Source organism: Ranitomeya variabilis, chromosome 6, assembly GCF_051348905.1.
Source record: "Ranitomeya variabilis isolate aRanVar5 chromosome 6, aRanVar5.hap1, whole genome shotgun sequence".
Taxonomy (NCBI): domain Eukaryota; kingdom Metazoa; phylum Chordata; class Amphibia; order Anura; family Dendrobatidae; genus Ranitomeya; species Ranitomeya variabilis.
The window spans coordinates 408,224,360-408,246,662 of NC_135237.1; the positions used below are offsets into that span (position 1 = coordinate 408,224,360).

At 44.3% G+C, this 22,303-nt stretch overlaps 1 long non-coding RNA gene across 1 annotated transcript in view; it reads left to right on the plus strand.

The window, feature by feature from the left end:
* The window catches only part of LOC143782607 (uncharacterized), a 79,159-nt gene extending 57,616 nt beyond the window's left edge, over positions 1 to 21,543 (plus strand). The window contains exon 3 of the long non-coding RNA XR_013217003.1: positions 21,458 to 21,543. This is a non-coding gene — a long non-coding RNA (uncharacterized LOC143782607). The remainder of the gene's footprint in view (positions 1 to 21,457) is intronic.
* The last annotated feature ends 760 nt before the right edge of the window (positions 21,544 to 22,303 follow it).

A 22,303-nucleotide genomic window follows, 5' to 3' on the forward strand; every position in this document is an offset into this window, starting at 1 on the left:
CCCTTAAGAGAGGAGGGCTGAGTCCAGTCACAAATAGCTTGCACCTTGACGGGATCCATCTCAATGGAAGAGGGAGAAAAAATATACCCCAAAAAGGAAATTTTCTGGACCCCAAAAACGCACTTAGACCCCTTCACACATAAAGAATTAGACCGCAGAACCTGAAAAACTCTCCTGACCTGCTGGACATGAGAGTCCCAGTCATCAGAAAAAATCAGAATATCATCCAGATATATTATCATAAATTTATCCAGAAAATCGCGGAAAATATCATGCATAAAAGACTGGAAAACTGAAGGGGCATTAGAAAGACCAAAAGGCATGACCAAATACTCAAAGTGGCCCTCGGGCGTATTAAATGCGGTCTTCCACTCATCCCCCTGCCTGATCCGCACCAAATTATACGCCCCACGAAGATCAATTTTAGAGAACCACTTAGCACCCTCTATACGAGCAAACAAATCAGTAAGCAATGGCAATGGGTATTGATACTTAACAGTGATCTTATTCAGAAGCCGATAATCAATACATGGTCTCAAAGAGCCGTCTTTTTTTGAGACAAAGAAAAACCCAGCTCCCAAGGGAGAAGAAGATGGACGAATATGTCCCTTTTCCAAAGACTCCTTTATATATTCCCGCATAGCAGCATGTTCCGGCACAGACAAATTAAACAAACGACCCTTTGGATATTTACAACCCCAGCTCAACACAGACATTGCTCTCCAGTCCAAGACTGGGTTGTGAGACTGCAACCATGGCAATCCCAGTACCAAATCGTCATGTAAATTATACAGCACCAGGAAACGAATAATCTCCTGGTGATCCGGATTGATACGCATGGTTACTTGTGTCCAGTATTGTGGTTTATTATTAGCCAATGGGGTGGAGTCAATCCCCTTCAGAGGAATAAGAGTCTCCAAAGGCTCTAAATCAAAACCACAACGATTGGCAAAGGACCAATCCATAAGACTCAGAGCGGCGCCAGAGTCAACATAGGCGTCCGTGGCAATGGATGACAAAGAGCAAATCAGGGTTACAGACAAAATAAACTTAGACTGAATGGTGCCAATGGAAACAGACTTATCAAGCTTCTTTGTACGCCTAGAGCATGCCGATATAACATGAGTAGAATCCCCACAATAGAAACACAATCCATTCTTCCGTCTAAAATTCTGTCGCTCGCTCCTGGACAGAATTCTATCACACTGCATACTTTCTGGCGTCTTTTCCATAGACACCGCCAGATGGTGCACCGGTTTGCGCTCCCGCAGACGCCTATCAATCTGAATAGCCATTGTCATGGACTCATTCAGACCTGCAGGCAAAGGGAACCCCACCATAACATCCTTAACGGCATCAGAGAGACCTTCTCTGAAAGTTGCCGCCAAGGCGCACTCATTCCACTGAGTAAGCACAGACCATTTACGGAATTTTTGGCAGAAAACTTCAGCTTCGTCTTGCCCCTGAGATAGTGCCATCAAAGTTTTTTCTGCCTGAAGTTCCAAATGAGGTTCCTCATAAAGCAAGCCCAAGGCCAGAAAAAACGCATCCACATCGCGTAACGCAGGATCCCCTGCTGGCAATGAGAAGGCCCAATCTTGAGGGTCACCCCTGAGCAAGGAAATCACAATCCTAACCTGCTGAGCAGGGTCTCCAGCTGAACGAGACTTCAGGGACAAATAAAGCTTACAATTATTTCGGAAATTCTGGAAGCTAGCTCTATTCCCTGTAAAGAACTCCGGCAAAGGAATTCTCGGCTCAGATACCGGAGCATGTACCACAAAATCTTGTAAATTTTGTACTTTCGTGATGAGATTATTCAAACCCGCAGTTACACTCTGGAGATCCATTATTGTCAGGTGCACACAGAGCATACAGAGATTAGGAGGAGAGAGAGAAAAAAGACTGCAGCAAGGCAGACTGGAGGAAAAAAAAAAAAAAAAAAATTCCAGCAGACTTCTTATAACTCTCCTATCTCAACCTGGGTCTTTAACACTTTAGTGGCCGGTCAAACTGTCATGATCTCTGCAGGCAGAGATCATAGCAAGCCTATAGAGGGACAAGCTCTCGGAAGATGGAACTATACTGACCATGAACTAAGCCTGCCGCGCAACTAGAAATAGCCAGGTAGCATTTCCTATTTATCGCTAGATGCCCAGCTCTGGCCTAAGACCTAAATAGCTAGCAGAGGGAAATATAAGACCTGGCTCACCTCTAGAGAAATATTCCAAAGAAGACAGTAGCCCCCCACATATAATGACGGTGAGTTCAGATGAAACAACAAACGCAGCAGGAAAATAGTCTTAGCAAATTTGAGGTCCGCTTACTAGATAGCAGAAGACAGATAGTATACTTTCATGGTCAGCAGAAAAACACTAACAAAACACCATCCAGAGATTACCTTAAACTCTGGCATTAACTCATAACGCCAGAGTAGCAATCCCTGATCAACGAGAGCTTTCCAGACACAGTAACAAAACTTCAGCTGTGAACTGGAACAAATAGGCAAAACAAAACATGGACAAAAGTCCAACTTATCTAGTAGTTGTCTAGAAGCAGGAACAAGCACTGAGAGGCATCAGATAACATTGTTGACCGGCAAGAAACCACCAGAGAAATGAGCTTAAATAGCGACACCCACTACTGATGGAATCAGGTGAAACAGGAAAGAGGATGACAAGTCCAATTCCACAAGCGGCCACCGGGGGAGCCCAGAATCCAAATTCACAACAGACACCAGCCCAGCGCCCAGGGCCTGAGTATTTTTTACAAAGAGGGAAAAGTTTTTAAAGATGGTCAACCAATACCTGGTCGACCAAACCAGCGTACTCCCTAATTCCTCTGCGACTTTCGACTATTGGGTCTCCACCTAGAGGCAACTGGCATCAGCTGTCCCTCTATGCCTTGGAAGTGTTTTGCTGCCCTGCCGCTATCGTCTTGTCTGAGCGGGTTTTTAGTGCCACTGGGGGAGTCATAACAGACAGGCACTTTCGCCTGTCAACAGAGAATGCAGACAGGCTCGCACTCACACAGGCTCGCAGCCGCACGCTTCGGTCCTGACTCCTGAGTGCTGGCGCCTGTGTCGGGTATTGATGCAAGAGACTCGTGTGAGTTTCTCGCATTGCACACGCAAGTATGACCTCGGCCCTAGGAATTGTTCCGTTTGAGTAACGAGCGCCGGGCATTTTAGTGTTTTCTCAGCTCTGGTGCTTAGATATACCTCTTATGTGCACGAGCAGGGCTATGGCAAGCTACAGTTATATGAAAAAGTTTCGGCACCCCTATTAATCTTAAGCTTAATGTTTTATAAAAATTGTATTTTTTGCAACAGCTATTTCAGTTTCATATATCTAATAACTGTTGGACACACTAATGTTTCTGCCTTGAAATGAAAATGTGCAATCTGCATTCAAACAAAATTTGGCAGGTGCATAAGTATGGGCACCCTTATCATTTTCCTGTTTTAAATACTCCTACCTACTTTTTACTGACTTACTATAGCACTTTTTTTGGTTTTGTAACCTCATTGAGCTTTGAACTTCATAGCCAGGTGTATGCAATCATGAGAAAAGCTACTTAAAGTGGCCACTTGCAAGTTGTTCTCCTGTTTAAATCTCCTCTGAAGAGTGGCATCATGGACTCCTCAAAACAACTGTCAAATGATCTGAAAACAAAGATTTTTCAACATAGTTGTTCAGGGGAAGGATACAAAAAGCTGTCTAAGAGAATTAACCTGCCAATTTCCACTGTGAGGAACATAGTAAGGAAATGGAAGAACACAGGTACAATTCTTGTTAAGGCCAGAAGTGGCAGGCCAAGAAAAACATCAGAAATGCAGAGAAGAAGAATGGTGAGATCAGTCAAGGACAATCCTCAGACCACCTCCAGAGAGCTGCAGCATCAACTTGTTGCAGATAGTGTCACTGTGCATCGATCAACTATACAACGCACTTTGCACAAGGAGAAGCTGTATGGGAGAGTGATGCGAAAGAAGCCGTTTCTGCAAGCACGCCACAAACAGAGTCGGCTGAGGTGTGCAAAAGCACATTTGGAGAAGCCAATTTCTTTTTGGAAGAAGGTCCTGTGGACTGATGAAACCAAGATTGAGTTGTTTGGTCATACAAAAAGGCGTTATGCATGGGGGCAAAAAAACAGCATTCCAAGAAAAACACTTGCTACCCACAGTAAAATTTGGTGGAGGTTCCATCATGCTTTGGGGCTGTGTGGCCAATGCCGGCACCGGGAATCTTGTTAAAGTTGAGGGACGCATGGATTCCTCTCAGTATCAGCAGATTCTTGACAATAATGTTCATGAATCAGTGAAAAAGTTGAAGTTACGCAGGGGATGGATCTTTCAGCAAGACAATGATCCAAAACACCGCTCCAAATCTACTCAGGCATTCATGTAGAGGAACAATTACACTGTTCTGGAATGGCCATCCCAGTCCCCAGACCTGAATATAATTGAACATCTGTGGGATCATTTGAAGAGGGCTGTCCATGCTCGGCGACCATCAAACTTAACTGAACTGGAATTGTTTTGTAAAGAGGAATGGTCAAAAATACCTTCATCCAGGATCCAGGAACTCATTAAAAGCTACAGGAAGCGACTAGAGGCTGTTATTTTTGCAAAAGGAGGATCTACTAAATATTAATGTCACTTTTCTGGTGAGGTGTCCATACTTACAGTATGCACCTGTCAAATTTTGTTTGAATGCAGATTGCACATTTTCTGTTCCAACAGTTATTAGATATATGAAACTGAAATAGCTGTTGCAAAAAAACAATTTTTATAAAACATTAAGCTTAAGATTAATAGGGGTGCCCAAACTTTTTCATATAACTGTATGTCTGCTGATGGAAAAACAGGGTTCAGGATTTTAATACGGATGATTCTCTGTACTCTTGACCTCTGGACATTTGTAGTTAGCAATGCAAACAGATTGGATTTTGGAGCTTTCTGCAAAGAGAAGAGAGTTCTAATTGTCAGCAAACGTAATTTTTGCCCTTCTTTTAATATGACACTTTGTGTAAGTGATCAGTGACAACTGTAAAATAATACATAACAAACTATTGAGTTTAAAAGTTTTGTTCTGTTTTACATTTTCAATGTTAAAACATAAAACTGTTGATTTTTTGCAATAGCGACTGTTTTCAGCAGAGTTTTGGAGCAGAACGATGCTCATTGCTGCTAACCTTGAGATTTTAAATGCATTTGCTGCTTGAGAAAACGGCTAGGTTGTCTGTCTGGGACACATCAACATCAATTGCTCCAGCCTGAATGTAAAATAAATGTCAGCATGTCAGTGCAACATAGGACCACAAGGTGGCTCTCTAACTACACAAACCTTTTACCTATGTAAGCGCAAGCAGACAAAATTCACTGAGGTTTTCGGACACCACATGATGTGTAAACTATAAAAATCCTAAATATTTATTGCTTAGTAGGAATATCCTTCTAGAGTTAGACAGTAATTCCTTTGCATACTTCAGAAGATAATGATTCATGGAAAATGGCAAAGAATGCCATGTCTCTATGAAACAACACTTACCTTGACATTAGTTAATTTCTTATGGGGCACATAACTTTATAAATTATATATTATTATTATATTATATTATTATATATCTAGATGCATTCAGTACACTAGTTATAAATGTTAATATACCTATTTAAAGAATATCATTGTTATCGCTAAATACATGCCAAACAGATGCAATTGACATTCACTGATAAGGAGTTCTACGATGATAAAAGTAATGTAAGCTATAAGTCACTGTCTAGTCTATGTATATATAAACTATTTATATTCAGACATATGCAGACCTTATTTTCCCCTATGAAACTATTTATATAGATATTAGTTCCATAAAACATTGAGTAACATTGTAAACTTTTGTAGTAGGCTGCATTTATACAGTTTCTTTTAGGTGGATTTTGGAGTGTATTCTCCAAAATCCACATCAAAACCTATTTCAAATTCTTAAATAAATTTCCTATCAATTTTACTGGAAACTCAGCTATAATGCACAAAGTTCTATTGCTTTTGTGGCGTTTAATATTTTACCACTTAATCATCAATAGATGTAGAAAAAAAAGTGCACAAAAGCTGCTCAAAATAACAAAACATTTTGATGCAGCTTGCACATTTTTTAAGTGGATTTTTCAGCCAGGCATAATACTTGTGAGAGTATTTCAATGATTACCTGATGCAATATCTGAGATGTTTAAAACGCAAGTAACAGTAAATAGAATTCTAAGACTTTTCTGAAATATACAGCGTTGTGCAAAAGTTTTAAACAGGTGTGGAAACAAATGCGGCAAATTAAGAATGCTTTCAAAAATAGAAGTATTCACGGTTTATTTTTATCAATTAACAAAATGCAGCGTGAGCGAATAAAAGAGAAATTTAAATCACATCAATATTTGGTGTGATCACTCTTTGCCTTCAAAACGGCATCAATTCTTCTAGGCACACTTGCACAAGATCAGAGATTTTGTAAAATTATAATCAGGTGTATGAACTACACAATGATCAAGAATTTCATATGCAGGTTGAAAACACAGTCGCTAACCAAAACAGCTGTGCAAGTAGTCTTAAAGCTGAGGGCGGAACAGCCAAACTCTGCTATAAAGGTGAGATTGACAAGACTGAGTACAGCAACAAGACACAAGGTAGTTATACTGCATTACCAAGGTCTCATCCAGGTCCTTGTTGAGGTCCTTAAATGCAGTGATCGGGCAAAGTAATGTAGTTGAGCAGATGAAAGACACATCATCCTTACTTCCCTTCAAAGTTGGAAGATGTCCAGCAGTGCTATCAGTTCATAACTAGCAGAAACTGATGGGACCCAGCTACACCCACCTATTGTTTGAAGAACTATGTCCAGAAGTGGTTTTCATGAAAGAATTCTTGCCGAAAAGCCATACCTTTGACATGGAATCAAAGCCGCAACGTTTAAAGAAGAATAGGGCCCAGCCATATAGCATCCCTGGTCTGGACCACGTCAGGAGAAGCAACAGAGCTAGCGGTGCAGTATTAGTGGGACTGCAGTTGCTAGAAAAGGCTAAGCAGTACCGGCATGTCGCTCATCATGTGGCAGCTTATTGCGTGGGCTACCCCCCTCAGAACTGGGGCAAAACAGCTGAGGGAATCCCCAAATGGAGTAAGACTGAGCAGAGAGGATGCTGAGGGATCGAAAGGTACGGTCCGTCCCGGAAGCGAACTTAAAGACAGAGAGAAAAGGACAGGGACAGAAGAGGTATTGCCTATTGTGAAACTTAATGTGGAAGCTGGAAATAACTTGGATGTGCTGTGTAAAGAACCAAGTAAAGCAGTTGTTAAAGTTGAGCTGGACTGTCTCTCTTTGTGTAACACCGATGACAAGGAGCCTTCAGCAGCCCGAAGAGAAACCTGATGGCGCAGAGACCCAGAATACAAGTATGCCGTAGAAAAGGCACTATTGTACTGTGAGGAGAGGCCAGGGTGTGATACAGGGATTACTCTCAGCCATGACTACCGCCCTGGCCCACCCTCACACCCACTCACAGTAGTCACATGCAGAGCCCCCTATTACATGTGAAAGCCAAAGTTTTTCCACTGAAATCACACCAATGCAGAATGCCAAGCTCCAGGATTTCCTATCTTACCCCATTTAGATCTGCTCTTCTGTGCAGGGCTACACACAAAAGTCATTATATAGAGATCTACTCTTAATGGCTGCTTGCTAGACCTGGTGCTAATGCACGAAGCTGGTAGACAGCCGCGAGCCACACATCATGGGCCCGCAAGCCACATGTGGCTGTTGCAATTTCAATGTTGATGCGTGTAGATCTATCTATCTATCTATCTATCTATCTATCTATCTATCTATCTATCTATCTATCCCATATCTATCTATTTATAGATTGATAGTCCAAGAGAAGGCATATACAGTAGAACAGGGACCCATCAGAGGGAGGTCACCTTGCCATGGTTGATGGGCATACATGAATTGGCCAATTTATGCGCTAAGAACCTTCATTTTCATTAATTTCCGTAAGCTTTCTAAAAAAATTTGAAACATTTTTTTGAGTAGTAAATTCCAGATTAAATGTTTTTAATGTTTTTCTGTGTTTTCACATGGCCTAAACTTATGCATAGTGCTGCTGTGCTTTCTTTTTTCTATGCAATGCAGTCTGGCAGCTTGCACATGTTCACACTTAGGAGGTGCTGGTCAGGTTTTACTGTATATCTATCTATCTATCTGTCCATCTCATATCTATCTATCCCATATCTATCTAACTGTCTATCCCATATGTATGTATGTATGTATGTGTGACGCCCCTCGGTCCTGGTCGTCACAGTGACATTGCTTTCCTCACGGGGAGAGTGATGTTACGCTTGGAAGTGATGAAGGATATCTCTTTATCAGGTAATCACAATGCACACAACATGTTCACACTCCAGACCAGAAGGGGGAGTCCACACCCTGTTTATGGGTGGCTTCCCTATATAAATTCTGATTTGGAGGGAAAAGGTGGAGAAATTTGAGAGGCAGAGGAGAGTGCAGACTGACAGAGAATGTCAGAAAGGGCTCTGTTGTCTGAAATACTACAACCCCTGGAGAAAGAGACATACAGAAGGAAAGAACATTGTTCAGTGAGCATGCAGGAAAGCGAAGCACAGGAGAGTGAGATCAGGTGAGACCAGCTCCGAATGAACTATCTCCCCCTGAAGCGCAAATCACTGGTAGCCGGAACACCGAGGTTGTAAGGTACTCTAAGGGTACCGTTACACTAAAAGACTTACCAACGATCACGACCAGCGATACAACCTGGCCGTGATCGTTGGTAAGTCGTTGTGTGGTCGCTGAGGAGCTGTCACACAGACAGCTCTCTCCAGCGACCAACGATCAGGGGAAGGACTTCGGCATCGTTGAAACTGTCTTCAACGATGCCGAAGTCCCCCTGCAGCACCCAGGTAACCAGGGTAAACATCGGGTTACTAAGTGCAGGGCCGCGCTTAGTAACCCGATATTTACCCTGGTTACCATTGTAAAAGTGAAAAAAAAAAAAACACTACATACTCACCTTCTGATGTCTGTCACGTCCCCCGGCATCCACAGGGTTACGCGCTGCTGCTCAGAGCTTCCTGCACTGAATGTGTCAGCGCGGCCGGAAAGCAGAGCACAGTGGTGACGTCACCACTGTGCTCTGCTTTATGGCCGCGCTGACACAGTCAGTGCAGGAAGTTCTCGGCAGCAGCGCGTAACCCTGTGGACGCCGGGGGACGTGACAGACATCAGAAGGTGAGTATGTAGTGTTTTTTTTTTAACTTTTACAATGGTAACCAGGGTAAATATCGGGTTACTAAGCGCGGCCCTGCGCTTAGTAACCCGATATTTACCCTGGTTACAAGTGAACACATCGCTGGATCGGCGTCACACACGACGATCCAGCGATGACAGCGGGTGATCTGACGACGAAAGAAAGTTTCAAACGATCTGCTACGACGTACGATTCTCAGCGGGGTCCCTGATCGCAGTAGCGTGTCAGACACAGCGAGATCGTAAGTATATCGCTGGAACATCACGGATCGTGCCGTCATATCGACCAAAGTGCCACTGTGAGATGGTACCTTTTGACTTACAGCAGAGACAGGCAGGACAGCTCAACTATCTATCTATCTATCTATCTATCTATCTATCTATCTATCTATCTATCCCATATCTATATATCATCTATCTATCTATCTATCCCATATCTATCTTTCTATCTAATTATCTATCCATCCATCCATCCCATATAAAAGTAAGGCATCATGTGACATGCAATAATATATCATAATGTACAATAATAAAAATGTACAAAGGACTGAAAATATGGTTCTACACCACACGAATACAAATCATATAGGGGAAGCCAGTGTGAATGACAAAAATAAATAAATAATTAGATGAAAAGTAATCTTTTATTAATAATAGTTAAAGACAGTAGAAATACCAATGTTAGCCATAGGATGGCGCCACGCAGTAACTTGCAAGCGAAAACAGAAGAAATCAAGGTAGAACGCAAAGATTCAAACAAAGTAAACTAACTGATGACTACAAGTGAGATGTGACAGAAAAATGGTAAGTAACAGACATTGATATGAGGTAAAGATAAGGTAAGGTATAAGCCTTCTAAGGTGTCACAAATCAGAAGTAGACATATATCGTTGGGAAGGAAAATTCAGGAACAATAGGTATAAAAGAAAAAAATATATGAGAAAGTTTATTCACCAATACATATTGCTCCTGAATCTTCCTTCCTAACCTTATTGGATTCCATTTATGTTCATTTTTTTCACATGTCAACATATTTCTATGCGTAAATTAAAGATACGGTCTAGAGACCTTCTCTTATATATTATCTTATTTTTTTTTTAAGTTACATAATGTCTGCATTAACTGCCATAGATAACATAGGCCTCCTGCCTATCTAAACCCCCCCAGTTCGTTGTCGTCGACACCCCTGATGAAGGGCACAGTCCGAAACGCGTGTCGGGGTGTTCGCCGCACTGGAGCATCCTCCCTATCAGGTGACATACCCTCTCTCTCCTTACCTGTGCACATTTGGCTTCATAGTAGCCCTCTTCCCATGGTTGCCACAAATTTCTCCCCTTATTGTTTGGTTAGCTACACACTACATATGAAACCTGCCATTCACTGCTAGATTTGATGTAATTTCAGCACGTACTTATTAAATTGCTTTGTGTTGCCATATTTGCACTTATTTGCGTCCTTGGCTGTATTATATCACTCTCACACATTCATTTGTTTTTAATTACCATTTTTCCTTATTATTATTTTGTTTTTATTACTTCTATTTTTACCATGGGGCGTGACTCATATTGTCATAAGACATCTGGAAGCACAGTATTGTAGCACTGTATGCATGCACATATATATATATATACAGTGCCTACAAGTAGTATTCAACCCCCTGCAGATTTAGCAGGTTTACACATTTGGAATTAACTTGGCATTGTGACATTTGGACTGTAGATCAGCCTGGAAGTGTGAAATGCACTGCAGCAAAAAAGAATGTTATTTCTTTGTTTATTTTTTTTTTAAATTGTGAAAAGTCTTTTCAGAGGGTAATTTATTATTCAACCCCTCAACCCACCAGAATTCTGTTTGGTTCCCCTAAAGTATTAAGAAGTAGTTCAGGCACAAAGAACAATGAGCTTCACATGTTTGGATTAATTATCTCTTTTTCCAGCCTTTTCTAACTATTTAAGACCCTCCCCAAACTTGTGAACAGCACTCATACATGGTCAACATGGGAAAGACAAAGGAGCATTCCAAGGCCATCAGAGACAAGATCGTGGAGGGTCACAAGGCTGGCAAGGGGTACAAAACCCTTTCCAAGGAGTTGGGCCTACCTGTCTCCACTGTTGGGAGCATCATCCGGAAGTGGAAGGCTTATGGAACTACTGTTAGCCTTCCATGGCCTGGACAGCCTTTGAAAGTTTCCTCCCATGCCGAGGCCAGGCTTGTCCGAAGAGTCAAGGCTAACCCAAGGACAACAAGGAAGGAGCTCCGGGAAGATCTCATGGCAGTGGGGACATTGGTTTCAGTCAATACCATAAGTAACGTACTCCACCGCAATGGTCTCCGTTCCAGACGAGCCCGTAAGGTACCTTTACTTTCAAAGCGTCATGTCAAGACTCGTCTACAGTTTGCTCATGATCACTTGGAGGACTCTGAGACTGACTGGTTCAAGGTTCTCTGGTCTGATGAGACCAAGATCGAGATCTTTGGTGCCAACCACACACATGACGTTTGGAGACTGGATGGCACTGCATACGACCCCAAGAATACCATCCCTACAGTCAAGCATGGTGGTGGCAGCATCATGCTGTGGGGCTGTTTCTCAGCCAAGGGGCCTGGCCATCTGGTCCGCATCCATGGGAAGATGGATAGCATGGCCTACCTGGAGATTTTGGCCAAGAACCTCCGCTCCTCCATCAAGGATCTTAAGATGGGTCGTCATTTCATCTTCCAACAAGACAACGACCCAAAGCACACAGCCAAGAAAACCAAGGCCTGATTCAAGAGGCAAAAAATCAAGGTGTTGCAGTGGCCTAGTCAGTCTCCTGACCTTAACCCAATTGAAAACTTGTGGAAGGAGCTCAAGATTAAAGTCCACATGAGACACCCAAAGAACCTAGATAACTTGGAGAAGATCTGCATGGAGGAGTGGGCCAAGATAACTCCAGAGACCTGTGCCGGCCTGATCAGGTCTTATAAAAGACAATTATTAGCTGTAATTGCAAACAAAGGGTATTCCACAAAATATTAAACCTAGGGGTTGAATAATAATTGACCCACACTTTTATGTTTAAAATTTATAAAAATTTAACTGAGCAACAAAACTTTTTGGTTTTGTAAGATTTATGCATCTGTTAATAAATCCTGCTCTTGTTTGAAGTTTGAAGGCTCTAACTTATTTGCATCTTATTAAACCTGCTAAATCTGCAGGGGGTTGAATACTACTTGTAGGCACTGTATATATATATATATATATATATATATATATATATATATATATATATACTGTATATATCCAATTATAAAAGTGATTATTTATAGGTTTTATCATTTATTTTTCATTTTTGTCTGTAATACTACATGATAGATTGTTTATGTGTATGCATATACAGTATGTGTATATTGAAATATATATATATATATATATATATATATATATATATATTTGCATTTTGCTATATTCCAACTGGAGTAACCTATAGGTATTGTCACCTGGGAAGTTGTCTCGTTTTAATTGAATTCTATTATATATATAATATTGTTGGTTATTTTTTCGGTGCATGTGTAAGATACTAACAGGATCGCCTGATGCAGTGATGAGCAGGAGGCAGAGCAAGAGTTAACAGATTTTATATATATACTGTATATATGTCTCAACGGTAAATACTACCAGCAGGTAGAGCACCCCACTAGGGCCTAGGGGTACTCAGTACCGGGTACAGTCGTCGTTAAAGGGGTGGTCATGGTGGCAGCGACCCGGTCCGTGGCCCTGGGCGTCCAAGTAAAATGGAAGGTCTTTAAAGGGGTTATTTGAAATAAAGTTTGTTCGTGATGCCACCTGTGGTGTTCGGTCAGGGATGACCGACGCTGCTAAAAGAGGTCCACTGGGGTGATGTTATGGCAGCAAGGATGGTAGGGCTTCCCACAGGTGAATCTGGGTCCCCAGGGCTCCTGGTGTTGTAGGGAAAGATGGTATAGTGCCCGAAAGAACTAGAGGACACAAGGTTGTAGTCTCTACCTTTTTTACTGATATGTGGCAGCCACAGTCCAGGGTACCCGTAACAGGTGATGGTAAGGTCCGGTTGGCAGTGGCGTATCCAGGGGGGCCAGCCGGGGCATGTGCCCCGGGCGCAGCCGACAGGTGGGCGCCAGCGGGCCGCCTGATGATGCGGCGGTCCAAGGAGGCTCCTCGTCGGCTGCATTCTGCCGCCCCCACACTGAGATACTCACCTACTACTGGCGGCGCGGTCCCTGCAGGTCTCCGGTTCCCCGGCGCCCCAGCTTCTTCCTGTACTGAGAGGTCACATAGTACCGCTCATTACAGTAATGAATATGCAGCTCCACCTCCCATAGGGGTGGAGCCGCATATTCATTACTGTAATGAGCGGTAACAGTGACCGCTCAGTACAGGAAGAAGCTGCGGTGCCGGGAACCAGGGACTGCATCGCGCCAGAAGCAGGTGAGGATAACGGGGAGGGGAGCGCTGCGCGATATTCACCTGCTCCTCATTCCGGCGTCGCTCCGTCTTCAGCAGTGACGCTGAGGTCAGAGGGCGCGGTGACGTAGTTAGTGCGCGCCCTCTGCCTGAGTGTCAGTGCTGAAGATGGAGCAGCTGCTGGAACGAGGAGCAGGTAAATATTGAAAGTGCCGGGGGCCTGAGCGACGGAAAGGTGAGTATGTGATTTTTTTTTTTAATCGCAGCAACAGCAAATGGGGCAAGTGTCTGTATGGAGCATCTTATGGGGCATAATCAACGTTTCTGCAGCACTATAACGGGGCAAATATATTTATGGAGCATCTTATGGGGCATAATCAATGTTTCTGCAGCACTATATGGGGCAAATATATTTATGGAGCATCTTATGGGGCATAATCAACGTTTCTGCAGCACTATATGGGGCAAACATTTATGGAGCATCTTATGGGGCATAATCAACATTTCTGCAGCACTATATGGGGCAAATATATTTATGGAGCATCTTATGGGGCATAATCAACGTTTCTGCAGCACTATATGGGGCAAACATATTTATGGAGCATCTTATGGGGCCATAATTAACATTTGTGCAGCATTATATGGCGCAAATATATTTATGGAGCATCTTATGGGGCCATAATCAACGTTTGTGGAGCACTATATTGGGCAAATGTGTCTATGGAGGATCTTATGGGGCCATAATTAACCTTTATGCAGGATTATATGGGGCTCCTGATTCAATATATATAATATATATATTCAAAAACACTTAACCTACCGCTGTCTCAAATAATTTTAATTTTACTTTTATTGGTATCTATTTTAACATAATGGGGATTCAGGAATGTACCTTGGCTTGGTCATACAGTTTCAATTGAGTTAAGGTTCAAATGGGGGAGGTTGGGGGGGGGGGGGGCAAACTGATCCTTTGCCCCGGGTGCAGGAAAGGCTAGATACACCTCTGCCGGTTGGACTGGAATTGATTATGGATCCCCCTTTCAAGTGAGGTTAAAAGCCTTCCTTCTTGCGTTGTAAGGCGAGTCCCTTGCTGCCTATGGCTCCACTGTTGTGAATTTGCTTTTTGCTCCCTCTAGTGGTTACTAGTTTTTTGACTCTGGTTTTTCTGTCATTCCTTTTATCCGCACCTGGGTCGTTAGTTAGGGGTGTTGCTATATAAGCTCCCTGGACCTTCAGTTCTATGCCTGGCAACGTAGTTATCAGAGCTAGTCTGCTGTGCTCTTGTCTACTGATCCTGGTTCCAGTTATATCAGCTAAGTCTGCCTTTTGCTTTTTGCTATTTGTTTTGGTTTTGTATTTTTGTCCAGCTTGTTCCAAATCTATATCCTGACCTTTGCTGGAAGCTCTAGGGGGGCTGGTGTTCTCCCCCCGGACCGTTAGACGGTTCGGGGGTTCTTGAATTTCCAGTGTGGATTTTGATAGGGTTTTTGTTGACCATATAAGTTACCTTTCTTTATTCTGCTATCAGTAAGCGGGCCTCTCTGTGCTAAACCTGATTCATTTCTGTGTTTGTCATTTCCTCTTACCTCACCGTCATTATTTGTGGGGGGCTTCTATCCAGCTTTGGGGTCCCCTTCTCTGGAGGCAAGAAAGGTCTTTGTTTTCCTCTACTAGGGGTAGCTAGATTCTCCGGCTGGCGCGTGTCATCTAGAATCAACGTAGGAATGATCCCCGGCTACTTCTAGTGTTGGCGTTAGGAGTAGATATATGGTCAACCCAGTTACCACTGCCCTATGAGCTGGATTTTTGTATTCTGCAGACTTCCACGTTCCTCTGAGACCCTCGCCATTGGGGTCATAACAGTTTGCCAGGCCAGTATTAAATGTTTAATGCATTGCAGAAGAGGGATTATAAGAAAGAAGATTCTGAGTTTTTTTTTCTTCTTCCCCTTTACCTCAGAGTGGCTATGCTTGCTGCAGACATGAATGTCCAGACCTTGATTACAAGTGTGGACCAGCTGGCTACTCGTGTGCAGGGCATACAAGACTATGTTATCAGAAATCCTAGGTCAGAACCTAAAATACCGATTCCTGAACTGTTTTCCGGAGACAGGTTTAAGTTTAGGAATTTCGTGAATAATTGTAAATTGTTTTTGTCCCTGAGACCCTGTTCATCTGGAGATTCTGCTCAGCAAGTAAAAATTGTTATTTCGTTCTTACGAGGCGACCCTCAGGATTGGGCTTTTTCACTGGCGCCAGGAGATCCGGCATTGGCTGATCTTGATGCGTTTTTTCTGGCGCTCGGTTTACTTTATGAGGAACCCAATCTTGAGATTCAGGCAGAAAAGGCCTTGCTGGCTATGTCTCAGGGGCAGGACGAGGCTGAAGTGTATTGCCAAAAATTTCGGAAATGGTCCGTGCTGACACATTGGAACGAGTGTGCACTGGCCGCTAATTTTAGAAATGGCCTTTCTGAAGCCATTAAGAATGTTATGGTGGGTTTTCCCATTCCCACAGGTCTGAATGATACTATGGCACTGGCTATTCAAATTGACCGGCGGTTGCGGGAGCGCAAAACCGCAAATTCCCTCATGGTGTTGTCTGAACAGACACCTAATTCGGTGCAATGTGATAGAAAAACCGCAAATTCCCTCATGGTGTTGTCTGAACAGACACCTGATTTAATGCAATGTGATAGAATCCTGACTAGAAATGAGCGGAAAATTCATAGACGCCGGAATGGCTTGTGCTACTACTGTGGTGATTCTACACATGTTATCTCAGCATGCTCTAAACGTATAGCTAAGGTTGTTAGTCCTGTCACCGTTGGTAATTTGCAACCTAAATTTATTCTGTCTGTAACTTTGATTTGCTCACTGTCATCTTATCCTGTCATGGCGTTTGTAGATTCAGGTGCTGCCCTGAGTCTCATGGATCTCTCATTTGCTAAGCGCTGTGGTTTTACTCTTGAACCATTAGAAAATCCTATTCCTCTTAGGGGTATTGATGCTACGCCATTGGCAGCAAATAAACCGCAGTATTGGACACAGGTTACCATGTGCATGACTCCTGAACACCGCGAGGTGATACGTTTCCTGGTTTTACATAAAATGCATGATTTGGTTGTTTTAGGGCTGCCATGGTTACAGACCCATAATCCAGTCCTGGACTGGAAGGCTATGTCAGTCTCAAGTTGGGGCTGTCGTGGTATTCATGGGGATTCCCTGCCTGTGTCTATTGCTTCTTCTACGCCTTCGGAAGTTCCGGAGTATTTGTCTGATTATCAGGATGTCTTCAGTGAGTCTGAGTCCAGTGCACTGCCTCCTCATAGGGACTGTGACTGTGCTATAGATTTGATCCCAGGCAGTAAGTTTCCTAAGGGAAGACTGTTTAATCTGTCGGTACCTGAACATACCGCTATGCGTTCATATATCAAGGAGTCTCTGGAGAAAGGACATATTCGTCCGTCTTCTTCCCCTCTTGGTGCGGGATTCTTTTTTGTGGCAAAAAAGGACGGATCTTTGAGACCTTGTATTGATTATCGGCTTTTAAATAAGATCACTGTCAAATTTCAGTATCCTTTACCGCTGTTGTCTGACTTGTTTGCCCGGATTAAGGGTGCCAAGTGGTTCACCAAGATAGACCTTCGTGGTGCGTACAACCTTGTGCGCATTAAGCAAGGTGATGAATGGAAAACCGCATTCAATACGCCCGAAGGTCATTTTGAGTACTTGGTGATGCCTTTTGGGCTCTCCAATGCGCCTTCAGTTTTTCAGTCCTTTATGCATGACATTTTCCGGAAGTATCTGGATAAATTTTTGATTATTTATCTGGATGATATTTTGGTTTTTTCTGATAATTGGGATTCGCATGTGGAGCAGGTCAGGTTGGTCTTTAAAATTTTGCGTGAAAATTCTTTGTTTGTCAAGGGCTCAAAGTGTCTCTTTGGTGTACAGAAGGTTCCCTTTTTAGGGTTCATTTTTTCCCCTTCTGCTGTGGAGATGGACCCAGTCAAGGTCCGAGCTATTCTTGATTGGACTCAGCCCTCGTCAGTTAAGAGTCTTCAGAAGTTCTTGGGCTTCGCTAACTTCTACCGTCGTTTTATTGCTAATTTTTCTAGCATTGTGAAACCTTTGACGGATATGACCAAGAAGGGCTCCGATGTAGCTAACTGGGCTCCTGCTGCCGTGGAGGCTTTCCAGGAGTTGAAACGCCGGTTTACTTCGGCGCCTGTTTTGTGCCAGCCTGACGTCTCACTTCCTTTTCAGGTTGAGGTGGATGCTTCGGAGATTGGGGCAGGGGCCGTTTTGTCGCAGAGAGGCCCTGGTTGCTCTGTTATGAAACCTTGTGCCTTTTTCTCTAGGAAGTTTTCGCCTGCCGAGCGAAATTATGATGTGGGCAATCGGGAGTTGTTGGCCATGAAATGGGCATTTGAGGAGTGGCGTCATTGGCTCGAGGGTGCTAAGCATCGTGTGGTGGTCTTGACTGATCACAAAAATCTGATGTATCTCGAGTCTGCTAAACGCCTTAATCCGAGACAGGCCCGCTGGTCATTATTTTTCTCCCGCTTTGATTTTGTTGTCTCGTATTTACCAGGTTCAAAGAATGTGAAGGCCGATGCTCTTTCTAGGAGCTTTGTGCCTGATGCTCCTGGAGTCGCTGATCCTGTTGGTATTCTTAAAGATGGAGTTATCTTGTTAGCTATTTCTCCGGATCTGCGACGTGTGTTGCAGAGATTTCAGGCTGATAGGCCGGAGTCTTGTCCACCTGACAGACTGTTTGTCCCGGATAAGTGGACCAGCAGAGTCATTTCCGAGGTTCATTCCTCGGTGTTGGCAGGTCACCCGGGAATTTTTGGCACCAGAGATCTGGTGGCCAGGTCCTTTTGGTGGCCTTCCTTGTCAAGGGATGTGCGGTCATTTGTGCAGTCCTGTGGGACTTGTGCTCGAGCTAAGCCTTGCTGTTCTCGTGCCAGCGGTTTGCTCTTGCCCTTGCCTGTCCCGAAGAGACCTTGGACACATATCTCCATGGATTTCATTTCTGATCTTCCGCTATCTCAGGGCATGTCCGTTATCTGGGTGATATGTGATCGCTTCTCCAAGATGGTCCATTTGGTTCCTTTGCCTAAGCTGCCTTCCTCTTCCGATCTGGTTCCTGTGTTTTTCCAGAACGTGGTTCGTTTGCACGGCATCCCTGAGAATATTGTGTCAGACAGAGGATCCCAGTTCGTTTCCAGGTTCTGGCGATCCTTTTGTAGTAGGATGGGCATTGATTTGTCGTTTTCGTCTGCTTTCCATCCTCAGACTAATGGACAGACGGAGCGAACCAATCAGACTTTGGAGGCTTATTTGAGGTGTTTTGTCTCTGCTGATCAGGACGATTGGGTGACATTCTTGCCGTTGGCTGAGTTTGCCCTTAATAATCGGGCTAGTTCCGCCACCTTGGTTTCGCCTTTTTTCTGCAACTCTGGTTTCCATCCTCGCTTTTCTTCGGGTCATGTGGAGCCTTCTGACTGTCCTGGGGTGGATTCTGTGGTGGATAGGTTGCAGCAGATCTGGAATCATGTGGTGGACAACTTGAAGTTGTCACAGGAGAAGGCTCAGCGCTTTGCCAACCGCCGCCGCGGTGTGGGTCCCCGACTACGCGTTGGGGATTTGGTATGGCTTTCTTCCCGCTTTGTTCCTATGAAGGTCTCCTCTCCCAAATTTAAACCTCGTTTTATTGGGCCTTACAAGATATTGGAAATCCTTAATCCTGTATCTTTTCGTCTGGATCTTCCTGTGTCGTTTGCTATTCACAATGTATTTCATAGGTCCTTGTTGCGGCGGTACATTGTGCCTGTAGTTCCTTCTGCTGAGCCTCCTGCTCCGGTGTTGGTTGAGGGCGAGTTGGAGTACGTGGTGGAGAAGATCTTGGATTCTCGCCTCTCCAGGCGGAGGCTTCAGTACCTGGTCAAGTGGAAGGGCTATGGTCAGGAGGATAATTCCTGGGTGGTCGCCTCTGATGTTCATGCGGCCGATTTAGTTCGTGCCTTTCATGCCGCTCATCCTGATCGCCCTGGTGGTCGTGGTGAGGGTTCGGTGACCCCTCACTAAGGGGGGGGGTACTGTTGTGAATTTGCTTTTTGCTCCCTCTAGTGGTTACTAGTTTTTTGACTCTGGTTTTTCTGTCATTCCTTTTATCCGCACCTGGGTCGTTAGTTAGGGGTGTTGCTATATAAGCTCCCTGGACCTTCAGTTCTATGCCTGGCAACGTAGTTATCAGAGCTAGTCTGCTGTGCTCTTGTCTACTGATCCTGGTTCCAGTTATATCAGCTAAGTCTGCCTTTTGCTTTTTGCTATTTGTTTTGGTTTTGTATTTTTGTCCAGCTTGTTCCAAATCTATATCCTGACCTTTGCTGGAAGCTCTAGGGGGGCTGGTGTTCTCCCCCCGGACCGTTAGACGGTTCGGGGGTTCTTGAATTTCCAGTGTGGATTTTGATAGGGTTTTTGTTGACCATATAAGTTACCTTTCTTTATTCTGCTATCAGTAAGCGGGCCTCTCTGTGCTAAACCTGATTCATTTCTGTGTTTGTCATTTCCTCTTACCTCACCGTCATTATTTGTGGGGGGCTTCTATCCAGCTTTGGGGTCCCCTTCTCTGGAGGCAAGAAAGGTCTTTGTTTTCCTCTACTAGGGGTAGCTAGATTCTCCGGCTGGCGCGTGTCATCTAGAATCAACGTAGGAATGATCCCCGGCTACTTCTAGTGTTGGCGTTAGGAGTAGATATATGGTCAACCCAGTTACCACTGCCCTATGAGCTGGATTTTTGTATTCTGCAGACTTCCACATTCCTCTGAGACCCTCGCCATTGGGGTCATAACACTCCACACAAGGTCCTCTCTTTCCCTGTCCTAAGACAGTACCTGCATGGCAGGCAACGCGAGCCTTTCTACAGGTGTCTCTAATTCTGACTTCGGGCTCTATGTGTTGCTGTGCCTTCGGGTGTTTGTGCGGACAGATGACCTACTATCTTCTGCCCTCCAGTTTCTGCTGTGGGACATACAGTTCCACACAGCCTCAGGCTCCCGGTGCCCGGTTCTTGCGCTTCAGCATAGAACGAGCTCAGTCGCAGCTCCCTTCCAGCTCCTTAGTTCTCCTGTGCTTCTTCCCTCTGGCACGTTTTACAGATACAACACTGTCCGCTTCTTCACTCTGGCCTGGAGCTGCAGCACCACCTGGCTGCACGGCTCCAGCTCTCCTGCTCACCTCTCTCTCCTCCAACTGACTATCCCACAGCATCTCACTAACTCCTACTCCAAGCCAGAATATATATATCTGGGGAAGCTCCTCTGAAACCGGGTTCAGAGCTCCCCCTTCTGGCCTGGAATCAGAACATGTTGCATGTATGTACCACCTTTTAAAGGGATCCTCCTCCCTTCCAGGCATCGCATCACCCTCCCCAAAAGGAAAGCGACACCACTGTAACAGCCGGCTTCCTGGGGTGTTACACAGGGAGTAAAGGGGTGTAAATATACAGGCACACAATGTATATATATATATAGCAATGGAGTAACTACGGGTGAAATAACACGTTAACTTATCAGTCTCTGGTTCCTGGACGATGGTGGCTGGGAAATCCCACGACGGTGCCGTAGGTGGCGCGTGAAGTCTCTGAGCTGGTCCTGAAGGAAAGTGTACCACTGTCTCTGTACTGCTATGAAGCATCCTGTTCTTCTTTCCTGTAGTCTTGTGATCCTGGAACAAGGTGCTGAACGGGGAAAGATCTGTGGCATGGCTAACGATGTGCACAGTCCTGGGCTGGAGGCTGCAGTCTCACCGCTATGAAACGCGTGCAACGCCGGACCAGCTCTTCAAGGAGGGACAGAAGGTGTCAGATGTTCTGACCGGTTAGTGCTGTCAAGGTCGGGGAATTAGTCTAGGGTAATGCACAGTCTATATATGCAGGGGGATGGAACGCTGCAAAGCAGCCTTCTTAATTGGCATCGGTCAGCGGAGAGGGAGTCAACCTTCTCCTGTAGCGCACGCTGGGTACCCGCCAAAAGCTCCGTTCCCGCGCGTTCAGTCCCTTTTATATCACACCCGCCCCAAGCAGTCAGGTGCAAAGGTCTACTTCGGTCAGAAAGTGCTTCCCCCAGCAACAATGGTGACAGTCCCGACAGTTCCGGCCCAGACACGCAAGAGAGACTACTATTCTGGTCCATCTTCCTACACGGGCAGCTCTTGTATGTGGTGCTAATACAGGTATTTTAACTCTATATATTCTTGTCCCATATTATCTTGGATCACATGTTTGGTTTCTTTCTTCTTGGTCTTTTCATAGATAACATAGAGAGTTAATGAATAGATGAGAATTGGTCCTGAATAGATGTCCATGTATGAGATACCGGGTCTCCAGTATGCTTTAGACTGGAGATCCGGCTCAATATGCTTGTATCAGTGTTTCTACTTTCAGGCGCTTGACGCGAATAGCACATGCGCAGTTTAATACAGTATACTGATTCTCTTTTTACAAATGCCAATATTGGCAGTTGGGACCCAGCGACTCTCTGTCACTAATCACACGCGGTGAG